Source organism: Patiria miniata, unplaced genomic scaffold (genome assembly GCF_015706575.1).
Source record: "Patiria miniata isolate m_02_andy unplaced genomic scaffold, ASM1570657v1 HiC_scaffold_28, whole genome shotgun sequence".
NCBI lineage: Eukaryota > Metazoa > Echinodermata > Asteroidea > Valvatida > Asterinidae > Patiria > Patiria miniata.
This window is the reverse complement of record NW_024037067.1, coordinates 1,793,888-1,807,062: the sequence shown is the minus strand read 5'-3', so window position 1 is coordinate 1,807,062 and position 13,175 is coordinate 1,793,888.

The following is a 13,175-nucleotide window of genomic DNA, read 5'->3' as shown; positions in this document are numbered from 1 at the left end:
TGTGGACAAAATTTTGAGCGTCGCATAATGCAATCCGACCGTTTGTGACTCGAAACGGAGCCTGAGCGAGTAGCGGGAATTGTTAATTTACAACACAGATAAGTTTTACAGAATTTCCTACGTTATTACGCTTTTTTCAACGAGAAAAAAACCATCTCTAAACTAATAAAAGAGTAATGAATCAGTCTTAACGGCCGTTTCAACCATGTAGAGTCATGACCTTGATGACGCTCAGGTCACTTGTCACGCAAAATCCAACCAATCAGAGCGTGAATTCATCAGAGTTATCCCACTGATCTCTATATAAAGACTGGATAGCAGCAACCTCGTCCCCATGGTGTCGAGCAGTACGCGCCCACCACTACCTGCTCTCTCACCCTGGTATTGGTAAGAGTTTTCACGAAGAGAGAATTGTGGCCACGGCCGGGGCGTTGAAACATAGTTTTGAGAAAATCGACTTTAAAGTTGAACCCTTTTTAAACTGAAGATTTCGCCTACTTTTAGAGGACATGTTGATTATTTTTTTTTTATACCGATAGTAAGCTGAAATCTCACACTTACACATCTATACTACAATTCAAGGAATCTCTGTCTGTCTGTCTGTCGGTCTGTCCGTCTGTCTGTCTGTCCGCCGATTATCTCCAGAACCGGGCACCGTATGGAGTTGAAAATCGGCCGGTGTATTGCTCGGGACAACAGAATGTGCAGTGCCAAGTTTGAAGTGGTTTGGACGAGGGGTTCTCGAAAAAGCTGCAAAAAACCAGTATTTTTCGGAGGCAACGTGGCAGCTTAGAACATAACACCACGCACTGCCGTTCTTTTCAATTGTTTACGTCATGTTTAAGCTAAAGCGCGCGTGCTCAATATGACGCAAACAATGCAAAAAGGACGGGCACGCGCACGTGCATTATATAGGGCGATACATACCATGTTTTTGTATGTACACGGGCACATTATTTTGCAGTCGACTGAGCGACAATTGTAGGTGGTCGAACTTCAAACTTGGCACAAACTTTGACGTAAGTGTACGTTCAACCTGTAAAAACAACACCATTAAATCGCGTGTGTTGTTTGCACAAGCAGTTCTCAAAAACTCTGCAAGTATGCGACCTATACCAGCGGCAAAGCAATTTGCGTTTCCCGAAGATGCACATTTTAGACGGGCACTGCACTAGTCTATACTACAATTCAAGGAATCTCTGTCTGTCTGTCCGTCTGTCCGTCTGTCTGTCTGTCTGTCCGCCGATTATCTCCAGAACCGGGCACCGTATGAAGTTGAAAATCGGCGGGTGTATTGCTCGGGACAACAGAATGTGCAGTGTCGATTTTGAAGTGATTTGGACCAGCGGTTCTCGAAAAAGCTGCAAAAAAGCAGTATTTTCTGAAGCCCAGCGCGCCAGAATATAGCCTAGAACTCCACGCACTGCTGTTCTTTTCAATTGTTTACGTCATGTTTAAGCTAAAGCGCGCGTGCTCAATATGACGCAAACAATGCAAAAAGGACGGGAACGCGCACGTGCATTGTAGGGCGATACCATTGTCCAGTATGGGTGAATAGCACTGCGTACCATATGTTTCCGTACGTGATGACTGCACGGGCACACTGCATTTTGCAGTCGATTGAACCACTATTGTAGGCGGTGGATTGAGCAACCTTACTCACGTAGGTGAGTAGCTGCACGGGCGTATTGGTGAATATCAGTGCCGGGGATGGCCTGTCGATATGTACAAAGTGCGCTCAACCTATGAGTGTGAGTTTAACCTGTGAAAACAACACAATTGAATCGTGTGCGTTGTTTGCATGATATGAGCATTTTGAAATTGCCCCTAACGAACAGGTGCATTTTTTTGACGGGCCCTGCAAAAATGACGGGCACATTGTAGGGCGATAAGCACTGCACACCATGTCTTTGTACGTACATATACGTGAGTGGCATGCACGGGCACATGCATTTTGTCCTCAACTGAGCAACCATCACTGCACTGTTTGTGCCGGGGGGGGGGGGGGGGTGACGACATTTTGTGAGTTTAACTTGCGAGTGTGCGTTCACACCATTGAATAATGTGCGTTGTTTGCACGAGCTGCAGTTCTCAACTGCCCCTTCCGAACACGCACATTTTCGACTGGCCCTGCACTAGTCTATACTACAATTCAAGGAATCTCTGTCTGTCTGTCTGTCTGTCTGTCCGTCTGTCTGTCTGTCCGCCGATTATCTCCAGAACCGGGCACCGTATGGAGTTGAAAATCGGCGGGTGTATTGCTCGGGACAACAGAATGTGCAGTGCCGAGTTTGAAGTAGTTTGGACGAGGGATTCTCGAAAAAGCTGCAAAAAAGCAGTATTTTCTGAGACCTAGCGCGCCAGAATATAGCCTAGAACTCCGCGCACTGCCGCTCTTTTAAATTGTTTACGTCATGTTAAAACAAGAGCGCGCGTGCTCAATATGACGCAAACAATGGAAAAAGGACGGGCACGTGCACGTGCATTGTAGGGCGATACCATTGTCCAGTATGGGTGAATAGCACTGCGCGCCATATGTTTCCGTACGTGATGACTGCACGGGCACATGCATTTTACAGTCGATTGAACCACTATTGTAGGCGGTGGATTGAGCAACCTTACTCACGTAGGTGAGTAGCTGCACGGGCGTATTGGTGAATATCAGTGCCGGGGATGGCCTGGTGACATGTACAAAGTGCGCTCAACCTATGAGTGTGAGTTTAACCTGTGAAAACAACACAATTGAATCATGTGCGTTGTTTGCATGATATGAGCATTTTGAAATTGCCCCTAACGAACAGGTGTATTTTTTTTGACGGGCCCTGCAAAAATGACGGGCACATTGTAGGGCGATAGCACTGCACACCATGTCTTCGTACGTACATATACGCGAGTGGCATGCACGGGCACATGCATTTTGTACTCAACTGAGCAACCATCACTGCATTGTATGTGCCGGGGGGGGGGGGGGTGACGACATTTTGTGCGTTTAACTTGCGAGTGTGCATTCACACCATTGAATTATGTGCGTTGTTTGCAGGAGCTGCAGTTCTCAACTGCCCCTTCCGAACACGCACATTTTCGACTGGCCCTGCACTAGTCTATACTACAATTCAAGGAATCTCTGTCTGTCTGTCCGTCTGTCCGTCTGTCTGTCTGTCTGTCCGCCGATTATCTGCAGAACCGGGCACCGTATGAAGTTGAAAATCGGCGGGTGTATTGCTCGGGACAGCAGAATGTGCAGTGCAAAGTTTGAAGTTGTTTGGACCAGCGGTTCTCGAAAAACCTGCAAAAAGCAGTATTTTCTGAGGCAAACGTGGCAGTATATAGCTTAGAACATAACGCACTGCCGTTCTTTTCAATTGTTTACGTCGTGTTTGAGCCAGAGCGCGCCTGCTTAATATGACGCAAAAAAAACAGTATTTTTTTAGCCTCAACGTGGCAGATTAACGCGCGCAGTCCTTTTCAATTGTTTACGTCATGTTAAAGCAAGAGCGCGCGTGCTCAATAAACGCAACAATGCAAAAAGGACGGGCACATCATGGGGTTCTTTTCAATTGTTTACGTCATGTTCGAGCTAAAGCGCGCGTGCTCAATGTGACGCAAACAGTGCAAAAAGGACGGGCACATCATGGGGCACATGCTTTGAAGGGCGATACCATTGTCCAGTATGGGTGAATAGCACTGCATAGTCATACCATGTTTCCGTATGTACACGTACGTGAGTGGCTACACGGGCACATGCATTTTGCCGTCGACTGGGCAACCATCACTGTGTAGGCGGTCGACTAAATAACTGAAGGGCGATACCATTGTTCAATGGGGGTGACTATCTGTGTCAGGGGATGACGTGTACAAAGTGTGCGTTTAAAAAAACTGTAAACTTGGCAGCCAACCTGTGAAAACAACACCATTGAATCGTGTGCGTCGTTTGTATGAGTTCTCTGCCCTTTCCGAACAGGCACATTTTCAACGGGCCCTGCACTAGTCTATACTACAATTCAAGGAATCTCTGTCTGTCCGTCCGTCTGTCTGTCCGCCGATTATCTCCAGAACCGGGCACCGTATGGAATTGAAAATCGGTGGGTGTATTGCTCGGGACCACAGAATGTGCAGTGTCAAGTTTGAAGTGGTTTGGACCGGCGGTTCTCGAAAAAGCTGCAAAAAAGCAGTATTTTCTGAGGCCTTGCGCGCCAGAATATAGCCTAGAACACCACGCACAGCCGTTCTTTTCAATTGTTTACGTCATGTTTGAGCAAGAGCGCGCGTGCTAAATATGACACAACAATGTAAAAAAGGACGGGCACATCATGGGGTTCGTTTCAATTGTTTACGTCACGTTCGAGCTAAAGCGCGCGTGCTCAGTATGACGCAAACAGTGCAAAAAGGACGGGCACATTGTAGGGCTATATCACTGCACACCATGTCTTCGTACGTACATAATAGTCGGACTCCCTATTATCGCGGCATCCCTAATATCGCGGCATGGGAAATTTCTCTTTTTACAGTGTCAAAACTCCTTCAAGTGGCGATTTTTATCCAGTTCACCAGTCATCAGTGGTATAAAAAGGACGATTAAAAAATGTTGTGTCTTTCGGGACTTTTAACGATTTTAATAAAATATTAACGTTTTCCAAAACTTGCAAAATTTTCCCTCACCGTGTCTGCTAAAAGGTACCGTTTATATTTTAACATTATGATAAATCTTTAATTGCGCTCTGTCCATGAAAGTTCCATTGTCTGGTTCCCATTCTTCAGCTGCAAATGTAAAATGAAGTCGAACGACGATATTTGCAGCGCGAAATCGTAACAACTTTTACGGGATCAAAATAAGCACCGCGCGTTAGCGAAAATAAAACGGCACACCGTGTAAAGTGAATGGTGCCCTCAATCGCCGATCAGTAGACTTGCCTCAGGGATTTGTGTTCTCCTTTCGGGGGAAGGGCAGGGTCTTAAGAAATCATCCTGCAGACATTTTGTCTTTAATCAACTTGAACCTTACAGGGAAAATATCAGACTTTATTCAGGGGGTGTTTGGTCAAACATAAACTATGAACAAAAAAGTTGGGATCATTATAAAAACCACTTCCCGCATACCGCGATAATAGGGAGTCCACCTCCGTTCGCACACGGCGCGCATGTCTATTTTCACAGGCATCGTACACGGAATAAACCACACCACCTGTCAGATTTTTTTATATTAATTTAAAAAGGAAGAGTTATACTACACATAAGACAGCACAATTCTGGAAGGATAGTGGGCAATCTCTATTCCGAACGAGAAACGTGATAAGTACCGCGATAATACGGCGTTCCATCCTACGTGAGTGGCATGCACGGGCACATGCATTTTGTAGTCAACTGAGCAACCATCACTGCACTGTATGTAGGCGGTCGACTGAGCAACTCTAATACAATATGGTATCGCCCTACAACTACGCCCTACAGTTGTAGGGCGATACCATATTGTCCAGTAGGGGTAAATATCAGTGCCAGGGGGGTGACGACATTTTGTGCGTTTAACTTGCGAGTGTGCGTTCACACCATTGAATAATGTGCGTTGTTTGCAAGAGCTGCAGTTCTCAACTGCCCCTTCCGAACACGCACATTTTCGACTGGCCCTGCACTAGTCCTTACTAGAACCGGGCACCGTATGAAGTTGAAAATCGGCGGGTGTGTTGCTCGGGCCCACAGAATGTGCAGTGCTAAGTTTGAAGTGGTTTGGATGAGCGGTTCTCGAAAAAGCTGCAAAAAAAGTTATTTTTTCTGAGCCTCAACGTGGCAGATTATATACCTAGAACACGCGCAGTTCTTTTCAATTGTTTACGTCATGTTTGAGCTAAAGCGCGCGTGCTTAATGTGACGCAAGAATGGAAAAAGGACGGGCACATCATGGGGTTCTTTTCAATTGTTTACGTCATGTTCGAGCTAAAGCGCGCGTGCTCAATATGACGCAAACAGTGCAAAAAGGACGGGCACATTGTAGGGCGATAGCACTGCACACCATGTCTCCGACGTTAGTGGCATGCACGGGCACATGCATTTTGTAGTCAACTGAGCAATCATCACTGCACTGTATGTAGGCGGTCGACTGAGCAACTCTAATACAATATGGTATCGCCCTACAACTACGCCCTGCAGTTGTAGGGCGATACCATATTGTCCAGTAGGGGTAAATATCAGTGCCAGGGGGGTGACGACATTTTGTGCGTTTAACTTTCGAGTGTGCGTTCACACCATTGAATAATGTGCGTTGTTTGCACGAGCTGCAGTTCTAAACTGCCCCTTCCGAACACGCACATTTTCGACTGGCCCTGCACAAGGGCGGATCCAGGGGGGGGGGGGGGCCAAGGGGGCCATGCCCCCCCCCCCCCAAAAAAAACCCCGAAACCAATCTTTTTTTTATGTGACATCGCAATAAAGGCAGGCAATGAGTACACCACTATCTTTTCCTCAAAAAAACATTGGTTAGGTCAAAAAAAAAGTCTCCGGTTTCTGGTATGGAGCTTGCCCCAAAAGTGGTGCGGCGACGCGGCTTTTTTTTTTTTTTACCTGTTTTTTTTTTTTTTTTTGGCTTCAAATGTCGGCTGGTGACTGCAAATGGTGCCCGACTAAACTTAGTGCAAATATATGGGAGTCCAGAGAGGCCACATAAATCTTATTCTCGATCATAACCCCTTCTAAAAACACGTTAATATTGTGCAGCAGCAGAATTCCAGTCAAACCAGTGAGTTTGGCGGTTTTGAAACATCATCTTGTATTGAAAAAAAAAACTTTTTCATTTTGCCGACGCGCATGGCTACGGCGACGCGCGCGCATACCAGAAACCGGAGACTTTTTTTTTTGGCCTTAAAGTGGTCAGAAATTGCCTCAGATCGCACCACAGAGCATCTAGAATCCAAAAATTTTCCCACGCCGTAATTTTTTTGACCCACTTTTTTGGGGGACCGAATTTTTTTGTGAAAAACTCAAACTCTCCGCTATCCAAACACGCACAAATTGTCTCTTCGTGAAAACTCAAAATCCTACACGCGCCTGTGCGTTACATTTGCGTTTGTTTTTGTATGCGGTGTCTGGGGTAAAAACAGAATCAATTCGTCGCAGCGCGAGCATGGCGTGAGTTACGAAAACATGATTTTATTTTAATTAAACTGTTACGATCTTAACGAGACAACATGCAGTATCACATTTCATATTAATACTAACAAACTGGAAAGGAAATGAATATTTCGAGAAGGCGTGGACGAATGATCGCGAAAACACGTACTGCACGTTGTGAAAAACAATACCAAGTACACGATATAAATCCATTTCTAGCCATTTGCGGTATCGAATCAGGATGCAGGAAGGAAGTTGGGCTATCCACTGCGGCCGCGGCTGCTTCATCGGACCTCGGCGGTGTGCGGGGCGCAACGAACGGCACGTGCACTCCCATCAGCGGACCGCGCCTGACAGCACCGGCCGGACACTCTCCGGACCCTCGGCCTCAAAACGTGGCCCTTCCCGACCCGATTGCACTGTGGATTTGAAGGAATTGCAAAAAGTCAGATCTCCGTTTTTAAATTAAATTAATTGGGCTTGGCTTGCCAGTGTGTCGATTTTCTCGGGGCAGGATTTTATTTCATTAATTCCCCCTTTCGTAAGATGATTTAACACACACACAAAAACACCCAAATTTGTCTCATGGAGCAAATTCATTTCAAAGCATGGAAATCCGTAATTCTGATGAACCATGTATGTTTATAATGTTTTGCCTGGATTTAAACCTCAATGTGAAATTAGTTGGGCTGAGTCTGTTTCGATACCGAATTATTCGGTGCGCTAACTTATAAATTAAACTTTAGTGCCTTAACCCATCTATCGAATCTGGACATTTCTGAAATAAGCGATCGGAACAAAATCGTCTGACTGAATTACGGGTTTTCGTTTCACTCCAGCAATGAATGTTGAAAAAAGCCGGATCTCCGTCTCATTATAAAATTAATTGGGCTGGGTTTACCAATGCACCGATTTTCTCAAGGCGCTTATACATTCTTTAAGTTCCCCCTTTCGTAAGATGATTTAACAACAAATTCAAATTTCTGTAATTAACGACGGACCAAATTCATTCCAAAGCCGGAAATCTATTCTATCCGCGATGAAAAATGGGTGTTCAAGTGCCTGGATGTATGCTCGATGTGAAATGGGTTGGGCTGGGATTGTTTTGATACCGAATTATTCGCAATTCGGGGCGCGTTATAATAGAAGTTTGGATGTCCTTTCTCTATGCTTAACCCATCTATCGATTTAGTGAAATTTTGCAGACACAGGCCTATTGTGTTTCTTTTCTTTGTCGGCCGTATAGAGGTCTCAGTAGTGTTCATTCGTTTTGAAAGTACGCAAGACGGGCATTTACGTTTCAGCCAATGAAAAGCTTTGCTTGCCACGCTCCACCCACAGTTACCGCCCACCGTGACCGTCCACAGCCTTACTTTTATTATTCAAATTGTTTGCTGCATACATTTGAGGATTTCAACTCGTTGAGCGGTACACAAATCTAAATAACAAAAGAAGATCTCTTACAAAGAAAGCTGTCTGACACAATGCCTGCTGAATCTCTCTATCGAAGCAATTTTGTAAGTACATGTGCATTGTACATGATGTGTTCTGAACAAAATCTAGTCGGTAAAGCAAACAGAATTACGCACGTAATTAGTTTAGTGCAGGTATATAAATTCTAACTGCAGGGAGTCCTCTCAGCATTTAAGCCTACTGTACATACTACCTTTAGTCATGGATCCCGTGGCCACAATCATGTTCCTTTCTATGTTATTACTTTCTGTTATTGATAAGCGTACCCCCTGTTGATTTTGTTCTCGACGAAGAGCTGGCTTTTCTTTGGAATTATTTCAACACTCTGTTTATGGGTTTTCTCTGCACGGGCATATTTTGTTTTTCCTGCACCTTTGCCAAGATTGCGCTACAATAGAAACTATTCTGAAGGCTTACGTATGGTACAGCATACAGTCAGTATTCAGGTTAACAATACACTTGGAACGTAAGGAAAGAAAAAGGCTAAGGCAGGGTACGCGAGCGCAACAATAGACACTATTATAAGGCTTACGTAAGGTACAGTCAGTATTCAGATTAACAATACACTTGGAACATAAGGAAAGAATAAGGCTAAGGCAGGGTACGAGCGCTACAATAGACACTATTATACGGCTTACGTAGGGTACCGTCAGTATTCAGATTAACAGTACACTTGGCTCGTAAGGATAAGGCTAAGGCAGTGTACGAGCGCTACAATAGAAACTATATAGGATTAAAAAGGCTTACGTAGGGAACAGTCAGTATTCAGATTAACAATTCACTCGGAACGCAAGGAAATAATAAGGCTAAGGCAGGGTACGAGCGCTACTTAGAATAACAATAAAAACGGTATATAGGATTATAAATGCTTACGCAGGGTACAGTCAGTATTCAGATTAACAAGACATATACATTCTATGCCTGTAAAAGCTAAAGGCCATGTACCGTCGGGTACTGTCACTCTGAAAGCAAGACGAAAGTGAGGCACGAAATGGGGAACGTTCGACATATGTGCCCATGTGAATATCAATGATGAGGAGAGGGCACCTGTTTTAAATGCATATCGCCATAAGTTTATAAACAAAGAAGAGGTTTATGGAGTAAATCATAAGTTTATAGAGTAAATCACAAATGTTTAACGACGCTGAGAAAAAAAGTTTGGCTCATTACGTTTAAAATTAACCTTAACTGAATCTCCAATAAAAAGAAATATTTGTATGTACCGTATTTTTATCATATTCTTTTCATAACTAAAAACGAATACAACTGCTGCAAACTGTTTAAAGAGTACAATGACCTGAAACTACAATCAACAAACTTAGCTAACCCATGTTTCGGCAAGCCCTTCCAATTTTAGTGTATAATGATTTATTTATAATACATGTGATATAATCGATAACAAGTCTTTTATTTTGTTAATTTCAGTTTTTATTTATCGGAGATTATACGATAGAGCTTCAAAGAAACAGAGATTTGTTTATGTTTACTTTTATTGACAGGAAAAAGGGTTGACAAACTTTGTCGAAAGATTTCAACACGAGTTTGAGTTGTACGTGCACTATAGTATCCTATACACGTATACACGTACGTGTACAATATTTCCAGTGCATTTCTTCATTACGTCATAATTATATGTCGCCTATAGGTACAGCACTATACAACTCCACTTTATTGTTCCCGATCCTGCCACTTAGAATGTTGTTTTGTTATGTTGAAATTTGTACCGCTCAACGACTTGGAATCCTCTTGCATTGTTATCGTGATTAATAGAAGCAGCGAACAATTTGAATAATAAAAGTAAGGCAGTGGACGGTCACGGTGGGCGGTAACTGTGGGTGTAGCGTGACAAGCAAAGCTTTTCATTGGCTGAGACGTAAATGCCCGTCCTGCGTACTTTCAAAACGAATGAACACTAGTCCCTCTCACGTCTGTTTCAGCCGCTCATTTAGTTTGCGCGCATGCGCACTCAAAATAAGAAATACTGATAATCAGCAAACATGCCTGCAGTCTCAGTTTGACCCACTGGAAGTATCGGTCAACATCACGCTCGAAGTACTTTGATACATTTTTCTTTCCACGTGGACAGGAATATAAGGCAATCAAAGTCACTTTTGCAAACCTTAGCGTAAAAAACAGAGAGTATTTGATGCATATTTTTTGTTTTTCCGTGTCGTGTAGTACTAAAGTATTGGGTCACAAATTCAAAACAGGCGACAGTTTAGGGGATAATTGTTCAGTGTTGCCGAGTTACTGTAAACTTGTCTTCACTGAAAAATGGTAAAGGATGCCACGGAAAGTGCGATGTATAAATATCATTTAAGTCGGAACCGTTTCAATGAGAAAAGTGAGGTCTCATGCTATACGTTTTTCCTTAAATGTAACGTTTTTGTGCACGTACGTATGGAACGCCAAAGTCGCCTTCTATAGTTCGATTTCATTCCATAATCAATTTCATCATTCCATTCGGCGATTCCATCATTTCATTCGGCGATTCCATCATTTCATTCGGCGATTCCATCATTCCATTCGGCGATTTCATCATTCCATTCGGCGATTTCATCATTCAATTCGGCAATTCCGTCATTCCATTCGGCGATTTCCGTCCATTCGGCGATGTCATCATTCCATTAATCAATTTCATCATTCCATTCGGCGATTTCACTTCCATTTGGCGATTTCATCATTCCATTCGGCAATTCCATCATTCCATTCGGCGATTTCATCATTCCATTCGGCGATTTCATCATTCCATTAATCAATTTCATCATTCCATTCGGCGATTCCATCATTCCATTCGGCGATTTCATCATTCCATTCGGCAATTCCATCATTCCATTCGGCGATTTCATCATTCCATTCGGCGAGTCCATCATTCCATTAATCAATTTCATCATTCCATTCGGCGATTCCATCATTCCATTCGGCGATTTCATCGTTCCATTTGGCGAGTCCATCATTCCATTCGGCGTTCATCCTTTCATTCGTCGATTTCGCATTTGATTTAGCCATTCTACATTTCATTCAGCAATTTCGCCCCTTTTGCACTTCATGCTATTCTGCATTTCGCATTCCATGCAGCTATTTCGCATTTTATGCAGCTATTCCGCATTTCATTCGGTCCGGCAGCGTCCATCCGTACGGAAGCGTTAAAGGGACATAACACAAAGTAAAAAAGAGAGAAAAATAGTCATAATTAGGACTTATTATTAAGTCATTGTTATGACTTATATCTTATAATAATGACTTGGTGTTAAGTCATAATTATGATATATATCTCATAATTACGACTTAGTAATTGTTAAATCATAATTATGACTTATATCTCATAATTATGACTTATTATTAAGTCATATTTATGACAAATCTTATAATAATGACTTGTTATTAAGTCATGACTTATATCTTATAATTACGACTTAGTATGAAGTCATTATTATAACATATAAGTCATAAATAAGACTTAATAATAAGTCATAATTATGATATATATCATAATTATGACTTAATAGTCATTATTATAAGATATGTCAAGTCATAATTAAGACTTTTTTTTTTTACTTTGTCTTATATCCCTTTAACGCTTCCGTACGGATGGACGCTGCCAGACCGAATGAAATACGGAATAGCTGCATGAAATGCGAAATGGCTGCATGAAAAGCGAAATGCAGAACTGAGCATGAAGTGCAAAAGGGGCGAAATTGCTGAATGAAATGTGGAATGGCTAAATCAAATGCGAAATAGACGAATGAAAGGATGAACGCCGAATGGTTATGGAATCGCCGAATGGAATGATGAAATTGCCGAATGGAATGATGGAATCGCCGAATGGAATGATGGAATCGCCGAATGGAATGATGAAATTGATTAATGGAATGATGGACTCGCCGAATGGAATGATGAAATCGCCGAATGGAATGATGGAATTGCCGAATGCTCTCGGCGCAACCGTAATCCTCCCGGCTCGAATTTACAACACTTAGATATTCGACATTTTGCCCTTTTGTAATGACTGAGAGTGTAACTTGAGAAGAAGTCTAATTATGTATACTTCACTCCATGCACTGAATATTCGTCCGTAAAGTTTTACGAAGAAAACATCTTTTACCAAAAAACTTCTCTCACCATAGAGCAAGGAAGCCCTCGCGTGTGCCACTATTACAGCCAACGAATTCTGTAACTCTGCTTATCTTGTTTATACAACACTCGGTGGGCTGTTTATTCGAGAATTACGATGAAACTGCAACCGGTACTGCGCCGATTGGTTTTTATAGCGCCATGCTAGCACTTATGTGTAAATAAAGGCTGGTTTTGGAATCGCCATGGCATGTGGGATGATGACATCATGATGTACATGTACATGTACATACCATTTACAAATTACAAACACATGCCGCTGGCGGTACTGCCCAAACAATGACGATTGCTTTCCGCATGCTCCGAGATTGCCCACAATTCCGGTTTTTACCGTTTAGGTCTGGCTCTAATCACTTACGCGATCCCCGGACGTCTCATACATTGACTTTAGGCAAAATAGTCAGAATTTCGTGGTCTAGTAACCAGACTGCGACTCTTAACGAAACATCGAATGTAAAGTAAAACATCAA